Raw genomic sequence first — 11,548 nt, forward strand, 5'->3', positions numbered from 1 at the left:
ACTAAATTAGGAATTGAAAAAATTACCATTCATATTTTTCATCCTAGTCACATTAAACATCTTTATGTGATGGAGACGGGGCAGATGAACGTGCTTTAGGAGCCCTAATCACAAAAATATATACACACACTCAGGGGATTACATCTTAATGCAACTTGATTGAATGTTGAGGATATAATAGAAAATTAGATTGGTTTTGACGTGATGGCCATATCAATGTTGAGGATCTAATAGAAAATTAGATCGGTAATGCAAGTGGGGGATTGTAGGAGTATGACCTAGTCCCGAGAGATTATACCTAACGAAATTGTTAATTGTAAGGCAATAATCTGTTAAGTCAGCTTACTTGTGCAAATTGTTTAATAGAGTATCCAAGATTAGTGATCTCCTCAAGTTTGGTAGGTTAATGACCTGGTCAAGTGAAGTCGTGAGGAAACAAGATACCAATCTAAATATCTCTTGTCTATTATTATCATGGGAATGATAACGAACTAAATACTAGTATGTGCCTTAATTGTAATGGTGTTTCACCGGTTATAGACATTGGATGTCAAATTAAGGCATTAGGGTTTATGAAATAGTGAACTCTAGATTGATTCGCTATGAGAACACCATATGATTAGAATAGTTGTAGGTGGTTCTCATGTAACACTGAATCCGTAGACTAAGATCACTATGGCGCCTAGATGGCTTACATTGTACTTTGATTAATCGCTTAATGGGCTTGTAATAAGGTGTCAAGTACAGGTTCAATTAGGTGCATTGTAAGTCATTCTTAGAAACCATGAGCGAAGCAAGGGATTGTTGAATCTCATATGGAGATCAGATCTCATTGGTCAATTGACTAGTGAGGATAAGAAGCGTGTTGATGTGATATCAAAAGCACAAGAGCATGGAACAAAGGAGCTTGGAGTTAAGGAGCCTAGTAGAAGCATGAGGGATCCATTGGAGCTGTCAATTGGACCTATGACGAAGAATCGTGCAAAGAAAGACCAACAAATGCTTAATGGACTCATCTTGAGCTTCTTTAAACAAGGAATGAATTCTAGCGAAGTCATTAAAGATGGTGTGTTTTTGTGTTGTATCCAAGCCCAAACCCATAATAGTGATATGTAAAAAGGTTGATCATATTTTAAGAGAAGCTTTGGACTTGCATGTGTTTGGCATGTGCAAAACCCATTGGGACTCATTAAAATTAATGCTATAACCTTATAGGTTTGATTGGGCTTATTTCTAGCTAATTAAAAGGCCCAAATAATGTTAATTAATGGGCTGAAATTGGGCTCTAAAGGACAAAAACGAATTTAATGTTTTTCCTTGTCTAATTAGGATTTCTTTTACCTTGATGCACTAGGATTCAACTTTCTTTTTAGTTTAGGTTTAGGTTTATTTTGTAGCCTATATAAAGGCTTGTATTCTTCATTATTTTCATCAATCAGAAATCAATATTTTTATGAACAAAAGTTCTTCTTTTCCTTTGGGAATTATTTTCAATCCGGGATTGAATTCTTTATTGTGAGCTTGAGAGACCGGGTCATCATTCTTGCAATATTATCTTGATCGTGAACAAGTATTTTGGTAAGGTACTTGTGAATCGCCAAACACTCAGGTTCCAATTTAATTATTCGAAGGTGTAAGGTCAGATCTCCTTTCATTGTCTTTAATTCTTTGGGATTGGTTTGTTATCACCAATTTATGTTTGTTATTTGATTCTATTAATTCCTTAAGATAGATCGGGAAAACTTGTTGATTTGGTTATTATCTCTTTTTCATAACCAATATCACATCAATTGGTATCAGAGCTTTGGCTCTTAAGGAATTTGTTGTTTTTGTTTTGTTTGTCGAAATTAAAAAAAAAAAAAAAAAAATTACCCCAATCTAGAGTCTTTAATTATTGATCGAGTTCCTCATATCTTTGCATCTAGTTATTTAGGTTCTTAGTTGTAGCGAACTGATTATTTTTGGATTCTATTCTTACTAGCCAAACCCATTTATGTGTGTGAATTTCTTCAATTTTTTTTTGCATGCTAAATCATTAGTGCAAGTTTAATTTGTTAATCAATTCCAATCTAGTTTAAAAAAAAAGGGGAAAAAAAAAAAGAAAAAAAAAAGGAAAAAAAAAGGAAAAAAAAAAGGAAAAAAAAAAAAAAAAATCGGCTCATTGTTTGTACTAAAGTTACAAGTTTTCTAGAATTTGCATGCTAAACACACATTCTTAAAATTTCTTTCAAACATTTGTCTCTTCTTCGAAAATCGTCTTTTATTCTATTCTTAGTGTGCTAAACTTTGGTTATCGTTACAATATTAGTCTTCTTTGCTTCTAGTTTCTGCTCTACTTTATTTTGTCATTCTTTTGCTTCATTGGCATTTATATTACCCGAGATAATCCTTGTGATCTATCAAGATAATATAAAAGAGTGATTGAACCGGTTGTGAGGTACTTCTTTTACTTTCTTTTTCTTCTTTTCTTGCTTTAGACTAGATTTCACTTTTCTTTCATTCTTTATATATTTTGTCATGTCTAACGAACCTAAAAAGGACAACGTTAACGATGTTGATTCTAAAGAATGGCAACAAGCTATTGTAGGTGAGATGAAGAGGTTAGGGGCTATTGTGGCTGATTTGGTTTCAAACCAAAAGAAATCAAGCCAAAAGAAAGGAGGACGCGGGAGATTGAATTTTGATGATGAACTATCCGAGTCTGAAGAGGAGGAGCAGTTTGGATACCGAAAAAGGGGTAACGATCGAAAAGATAGTAATCTTAATGCTATCAAACTTAAAATGCCTACTTTTCGAGGAGCTAGTGACCCAGAGGCGTATCTTGATTGGGTACGAAAGGTTGAAACAATCTTTGACATACATGAGTATTCCGAGGAGAAGAAGGTGAAACTTGTAGTATCCGAACTAACTGAATATGCGGCTGTTTGGTGGGACCAATTAAAGCGCACAAGAAAAAAGATGGTAATGAACCCATAAGAACATGGGGTGAATTGAAGAAGGTCATGAAAAAGAGATTTGTGCCGGCTCACTATTATAAGGAGTTGTTGAAAGAACTCCAATCCATGTCTCAAGGTAACCAATCTGTTGAAGATTATCACAAACAATTGGAGATGGCACTAATCCGAGCTGATATACAAGAAGATGAGGAAGCTACCATGGTTAGATTTCTCATGGGAATGAAGAGGGAGATTCGCAACCCTCTTGAGCTACAAACTTATTTCCACATGGACGAGATGCTCCATAAAGCGATAAAAATTGAGAGACAACTTCAAGAGGTTGAGAAAGGGAGATCAAAGTTCAAAGGCACTACTTCCACTCCATGGAAGTCAGATCCAAGAGGTAATTTCAAAACTAAATCTGAATTTAGCTCTAAAAGTGACCAAACGCCTCAGGTTGATTCAAAAGCATTTGGGAAGTTGCAAATTGGTGGAACTACTCCAAAATACAAAACTACTGAAAAACCCACAAGAACTCGTGAAATTGTGTGTTTTAAGTGCCAAGGGAGAGGGCACTATGCAAGAGAGTGTTCGAATCAAAAGGCGATGGTTATGAAGCATGGTGAGTTAATATCCGAAAGTGAGTCCGAGCATGAATCAGATGATATGCCCACCTTAGAAGATTGTAGTGATATAGAAGAGGTGGATAGTAAAGGAGGACATGGAGTTAACTTAGTCACTCGTAGAACATTGAAGATGGGAGTGAGTGGTGACATTGAGCAACGAGAGCACATCTTTCATGCTCATTGCAACATACTTGGAAAAACATGCTTACTAATTATTGATGGAGGAAGTTGTTGCAACGTGGTAAGCAATGTGTTAGCAAGCCGATTAGGGATATCAACAATTCCACATCCCAATCCTTATCGGTTACAATGGTTGAATGATAGTAACGAACTCAAAGTTACTAAACAGGTGCTTCTGAACTTTTCTATTGGTTCTTTTTCTGATGAGGTATTATGTGATGTAGTACCTATGCAAGCATGTCATGTGTTATTGGGGAGGCCTTGGCAATCGATCGATCAGCACTACATCATGGTCGAACAAATAAATTTACTATTGCTAAGGATGGGAAGAAGTATATTTTGCCACCTTTATCACCTGCTGAAGTGTTTGAAGATCAGCTCTACATGCAAAGAATGTTACAAGAACAATCTGTGAGAAGGGAAAAGGTTAAGGCGAGAGAAAATAAGAGTGATAAAATCAGTGAGGGTGTGAAGAGAGAAGAGGTGAGTGAAAAGGCATTAGTGAGGTCGAGAAATGAGGGTGAGAGGAGAGAAAAAGAGAGGAGCATTAACAAAAGCCAAAATCTATCTTTATATGCTAAATTGAGGGATGTAAAGCAAGCTGATTTTGAAAACAAAAATTTATTATTATTTTATTGTAAGAGTTTTTGTTTATCTTCTGTAAGTCAGTCTAACCTTCCTTCTAGTATTTCCCCTCTTTTGCAGGAATTCAAGGATTTATTCCCCGAAGAGATGCCTAATAAGTTACCCCCGATTCGAGGAATTGAGCATCAAATTGACTTTGTTCCCGGAGCACAAATTCCAAATCGACCAGCCTATAGAAGTAACCCTGAGGAGACAAAAGAACTACAAAGGCAAGTCGAGGAACTAATGGCAAAAGGGTTGATTCGTGAATCTATGAGTCCGTGTGCTGTACCAGTCATCCTAGTACCAAAGAAAGATGGAACTTGGCGGATGTGCATCGATTGTAGAGCCGTCAATAAAATCACGGTAAAGTATCGTCATCCTATCCCTAGGTTAGATGATATGTTGGATGAATTAAATGGGGCTGTTATTTTCACTAAAATAGATCTTAAGAGTGGGTACCATCAGATTCGCATGTCATTAGGAGATGAATGGAAAACGGCTTTTAAGACTAAGCATGGTTTATATGAGTGGTTAGTTATGCCTTTCGGTTTAACAAATGCACCTAGTACTTTCATGAGATTAATGAATCATGTTTTGAGAGAGTTTATAGGTAAATTTGTTGTTGTTTATTTTGATGACATTCTTATCTATTCTAAATCTGAGGCAGAACACATAGAACATGTTAAGGTTGTATTAGATGTTTTGAGAGAACAGAAATTATACGCTAACCTTTCTAAGTGCTCATTTTGCATGAAGAAAGTTGTGTTTTTGGGTTTTATTGTTTCAGCACAAGGAGTTTCTGTTGATATTGAAAAGGTGAAAGCCATTCAAGAGTGGCCAACGCCAAATTCAGTTACCGAGGTGAGGAGCTTTCATGGCTTGGCGAGTTTCTATAGGAGGTTTGTGAAGAACTTCAGTACCATTGCCGCACCACTAACCGAGGTAATAAAAAAGAATGTTGGCTTTAAGTGGGGCAAAGCACAAGAGGATGCTTTTGAGATGCTTAAGGCAAGACTAACTTCTGCCCCCGTTTTAGCACTTCCAAACTTTGATAAATCGTTTGAAATTGAGTGTGATGCGTCGGGAGTAGGGATTGGTGCTGTTTTAATGCAAGAGGGTCGACCTATAGCCTTCTTTAGTGAAAAACTTAGTGGTGCAACCTTAAACTATCCCACTTATGATAAAGAACTCTATGCATTAGTTAGGGCTTTGCAAATGTGGCAACATTATTTATGGCCTAAAGAGTTTGTGATCCACACCGATCATGAATCCTTGAAACATCTTAAGGGTCAACAAAAATTGAACCGAAGACATGCCAAGTGGGTGGAATTTATAGAGACGTTTCCTTATGTGATTAAGTATAAGCAAGGGAAGGAAAACGTAGTTGCTGATGCATTAAGTAGGAGAGTTAGCTTATTGAATGTGATGCATGCTAAGTGTTTAGGATTTGAGTATATCAAAGAATTATATGTTGATGATCTAGACTTTGCATCTATTTATAAAGCTTGTGAACTTACTGCTTTTGGAAAATTTTATAGACATGAGGGCTACTTATTTAGAGATAATCGATTATGCATGCCTAAATGTTCACATAGAGAATTTCTTGTGAGGGAAGCCCACGGTGGAGGCTTGATGGGGCATTTTGGGGTTGCTAAGACTTTGGACATGATTTCTGAACATTTCTTTTGGCCTCATATGAAACGTGATGTGGAAAGAATATGTGCTAGTTGTATTAATTGTAAGAAAGCTAAGTCTAGAGTTATGCCTCATGGTTTATACACTCCATTACCTGTGCCGAATGAACCTTGGACTGCTATATCCATGGATTTTGTGATGGCTTTACCTAGGTCTAAGAGAGGTAATGATTCCATATTTGTGGTTGTAGATCGCTTTTCTAAGATGGCACATTTCATACCATGCCATAAAACTGATGATGCTATTAATATTGCTAACTTGTTCTTTAGAGAGGTTGTTCGTCTGCATGGGATGCCAAAGAGTATAGTTAGTGATAGAGATCCTAAGTTTTTAAGCTATTTTTGGAAGACTTTGTGGAATAAATTGGGGACTAAACTGTTGTTTTCTACTTCTTGTCACCCTCAAACTGATGGTCAAACCGAAGTAGTAAATAGAACTTTAGGACAACTTCTTAGGGCAGTTATTCAAAAGAATCTTAAGTCATGGGAAGAATGCCTACCATTTATTGAGTTCGCTTATAATAGGGCTATACATTCATCTACTAACTTCTCACCATTTGAAATTGTTTATGGTTTTAATCCTTTGACACCATTAGACTTGATCCCTTTGCCTGTTGATGAAAGGAAAAGTTTAGATGGAAAGAAAAAGGCAGAAATGGTGCTTAAGTTACATGAACAAGTGAAACAACAACTGGAGAAGAAGAATGAGCATTATGCAAAGCAAGCTAACAAGGGTCGACAATGTGTTCTATTTGAACCCGGTGATTGGGTGTGGTTGCATATGCGCAAGGAAAGGTTCCCCGCTCAGAGAAAATCAAAGCTACATCCTAGAGGCGATGGTCCATTTCAAGTAGTCGCACGAATTGGGGATAATGCCTACAAGCTCGACTTGCCAGGTGAGTATAGTGTGCATGCAACTTTTAATGTGGCTGATTTATCTTTGTTTGATGTAGGAGATGAAGATTTGAGGACAAATCCTTTTCAAGAGAGAGGGAATGATGTGATATCAAAAGCACAAGAGCATGGAACAAAGGAGCTTGGAGTTAAGGAGCCTAGTAGAAGCATGAGGGATCCATTGGAGCTGTCAATTGGACCTATGACGAAGAATCGTGCAAAGAAAGACCAACAAATGCTTAATGGACTCATCTTGAGCTTCTTTAAACAAGGAATGAATTCTAGCGAAGTCATTAAAGATGGTGTGTTTTTGTGTTGTATCCAAGCCCAAACCCATAATAGTGATATGTAAAAAGGTTGATCATATTTTAAGAGAAGCTTTGGACTTGCATGTGTTTGGCATGTGCAAAACCCATTGGGACTCATTAAAATTAATGCTATAACCTTATAGGTTTGATTGGGCTTATTTCTAGCTAATTAAAAGGCCCAAATAATGTTAATTAATGGGCTGAAATTGGGCTCTAAAGGACAAAAACGAATTTAATGTTTTTCCTTGTCTAATTAGGATTTCTTTTACCTTGATGCACTAGGATTCAACTTTCTTTTTAGTTTAGGTTTAGGTTTATTTTGTAGCCTATATAAAGGCTTGTATTCTTCATTATTTTCATCAATCAGAAATCAATATTTTTATGAACAAAAGTTCTTCTTTTCCTTTGGGAATTATTTTCAATCCGGGATTGAATTCTTTATTGTGAGCTTGAGAGACCGGGTCATCATTCTTGCAATATTATCTTGATCGTGAACAAGTATTTTGGTAAGGTACTTGTGAATCGCCAAACACTCAGGTTCCAATTTAATTATTCGAAGGTGTAAGGTCAGATCTCCTTTCATTGTCTTTAATTCTTTGGGATTGGTTTGTTATCACCAATTTATGTTTGTTATTTGATTCTATTAATTCCTTAAGATAGATCGGGAAAACTTGTTGATTTGGTTATTATCTCTTTTTCATAACCAATATCACATCACGTGTGGCCACACCCGAATGGAGCAATGTGTAATTGCTCATTCAAACTTATCAGTTCACTAGATATCAATGAAATTTTCGAGCAACATATAAGGGTAACTTAACCGTGCCTCGTGTTGGACTTGATATCTCATAGCAAGGGATTACTTACGAGGTTACTATTAGGTTCTTGAAAGTTACATATGATATTACTATCACGATCGCTCACGGAAGAGATTGATCACTACGCCAAAACCCTCTTCAGACGACGGTTAAAAACCGTCGTCCCACGAGATGTAAATCTGATAATGGGGCTCGCTGCCGTCTATTGCACCTTCAGACAATGGTCAGGTTCTGTCATGTTTCGTCATCACACATGACATTAGCCTATTTTCTTACTGTCATCTTACCATTGTTACGATGCAGCTTATTTATTACTGTCGTCACCTTTAATGTCATCACATGACATTCTAACAATTAAAACCGTCAGGTTAGCGTGTGGGAAATCAGCATATTTAATTTGAGATGACAGTTCGTATAATAATTTCTGCCGTTATAGCCTGTTTAGATGGCACATGTCTTAATCAATCATGTCAAAGGATTTTTTTACATGTGACATAAACATTTATTTTAATGTCTTTTTATTGCTGTTTAGATGATATTTTTAAAAATTAAAATGTCACTTTATGCCTTCTTCTTCGTTTGAATTTCTGATTTTTATACCTGAATACAAAAACATTCTAAAATATGAAGATTAAATTCTGTATATCAATGGTTTTAATTTTATTGGAGACCAATACTCATAATATGTTTACATTTGTGCCTATAACGTCAATCCATATCTTGAATAACTAATACATTCGCATGGGTGTTAAAAAGCTCTCGGTGGAATCTGATAATCTGGAGGCTATTAACAGGATTTCAGATAGCCAGGATGTTTGTCTGAAGAGCCAGAATCTCATCAAAGCTATTTTGAGGTTTTGTCCTGCCTTTGAGTATCTTAATTTCTCCCATATTTTTAGGGAGCAAAACCGCGTGGCGGATCGCTTAGCAGCTGCTGGGCATGGGAGAATGTTAGGTGTTTCTACCCTCTCTGTTCCTCCTCCTTTTCTTTTGCCTTCTCTCCTAGAGGATAGGATTGGGGTCAGCCTTCCTAGACTGATCCCGGTGTAGGTTTTTTGTTGGTTTTGTTTTTTTTCCTTTCCTTTCTTACCAAAAAAAAAATACATTTCTGAATTAAAACACAAAAAAAAAATAACTAATAAGTCAATCCATATCTTGGAGTAATAATTAGGCCTATAATCCCAAAGGTCTTGGTATCTGCAAAAGCCAAGCAAGTCATTAATATTACACACATCCCTAAACCTCAGTAGTAATTATGTGACCCTTGCCCTTTCACGGCCTTTCACTTACCACAATCATATCACTATAAATATATGCATCATAATTCAGAATCATACCTTCAACAACCAGAAAACTTACCAAAGCTTTAGAGTATGCGTAATCAGCCACATGCTTAATGATCATTCATACATAAACTCTATGAGTCCTAGCTTCCTAAACAGTTATATCTAACCAATTAGTTCATACCAATCATTTCATCATCACCCACAACATCATACATATATGTAATCGTTCAGTCAAACCCACTTAACAATATATATACTAAATCAATGAGTTCTAGGTTCCAAAACAGTACATCAAACATACAGAATCACTTCTAAAGGCATGACCAATCAGTTTAAACCAACATAACATTAATATATATTCAGTAAGTTAAAGAAATCTTCCCATATGCTAAAGGCATGAACCGATTGACAATCTCTTCAGTCAGCCTTCCCATGTACTGAAGCATTCTTACTATCCCTGCAAATATTGTGTTCAAATAAAAAGGAATCAGATGAGTTCATACCATCTACTATATCCGGCACTGTCTTGCCCTAGATTAAAAAAGATAAAGACCGAAGCTTTACAGCAGTGAATCTAAATACAATAAAATCAGTGTAGCTAAGCGAGAGATCTAAACCTTTCAACGATAGGTCTGAAAATCACAAGATCCTTATACCAGTTGCTGAAATCCACATATACAAAAGTAAATCGGATGAGGAAAAGGTAGAGTAAGGAACAATGATACTTTAATACATCTAGGAACGAAGAAAATATGGCTTACCCAGTACCGTGTTTCGAGCTCACCCAGTGATTGCATGTTCAAATCAACCATGGAGATAGAGAGGGATGATAGGGATGAAGCTTACGTAACCTAAACTGGGGTTTGAGATTGGGAGAGGGTTTATATATCAGCTGAAATTTCAGTCAAATGATATAGAGCGCCTAAAATGTGGTATGGCCGCGTAAGTGAAATTTCATTTGCCATTTTTTTATTTTCGGCATACAATGACATTCGTTTATTAGCAGTGTCATCTGTTGAGCGCATCAAATTTAACGAAAAACGCGCGTTTTCTTTGGATGACAGGATTCTGTAATCGTAATGTCATCTGAGAATCAAGCGCATTTTTTATTTCGCCTTCAGATGACATACAGTTAAAATACTGTCACGAAAAATATTCAGACGACACGAAAACAAATGTTTGTCATGTATCTTGTGTCATGTGAAAGGGAAAATGGCATAGTGGGTTGGAATAGAAGGTTTCTTAGAATGTCTTCGAATACATATAAATGGTTAAATGAATCTAAGTATACTTAATTAGTGTTATGTGGACTTGGGTGAATAGAGGAATTCAATTGGATTTAAATCAAGTTCGGCCTGACCCAAGTAAACAAACAAAATGGGCAAAATTATCTTAATGGAATATATGGGTTCACTCCTAATGGATATTACTCATCCATAAATAAAAAAAAGGGCGGCCCGGTCGCATTACGCGTCCCCGCTGAGCGAGGGTCCGGGGAGGGGTCCCACCAGAAGGGTGTATTGGGGGCAAGCCTTCCCTTGCCAATTTAATTGGCAAGAGGCCGCTCCTAAGACTCGAACCCGTGTACATCAAATAGAGATTCTTTTTTTTTTCAATTAATGCAATTTATTATCCAACTATTTTACTCTAATTCATTTTCTCTCTCGTAATAATTTTTTTCTAGGAAATGAAAAATATAAATTTTGAAAGTTAGCGTCTTCTTGAAAAAAATAATTTGAATTAATTTTATTTCATGTGACACATCAACCAATAACAATTTAATTATGTATAATAAATTAGTTAATTATTTATATGAAATTCTAAACCACAAAATATAATTCTAGACCTTAAAATATAAACACTAAATCCTAAATTATAAGAACTAAACTCTAAATATGTAACATGTCATCAAATCATTGGTCTGATGTACCACGTTATCCATACATTGAACGTATATTAAAATTTCTCATTCAGTGGTGATAGAAAATACTGCTAGAAAATAAGCAATTTTTTTTTGCTTCATCATTACATCCATCCACACAGCTAGTAATTTGATGATAGATAGCACATCATTGCGTCGGGCTAATAATTTGATGACAAATAGTACATCAACCATTTAAAAAATTAACATATGCAATTAATGAATTAAATATTGATTTTATTCAAATAATATAAGGAT

Source organism: Euphorbia lathyris, chromosome 9, assembly GCF_963576675.1.
Source record: "Euphorbia lathyris chromosome 9, ddEupLath1.1, whole genome shotgun sequence".
Lineage (NCBI taxonomy): Eukaryota > Viridiplantae > Streptophyta > Magnoliopsida > Malpighiales > Euphorbiaceae > Euphorbia > Euphorbia lathyris.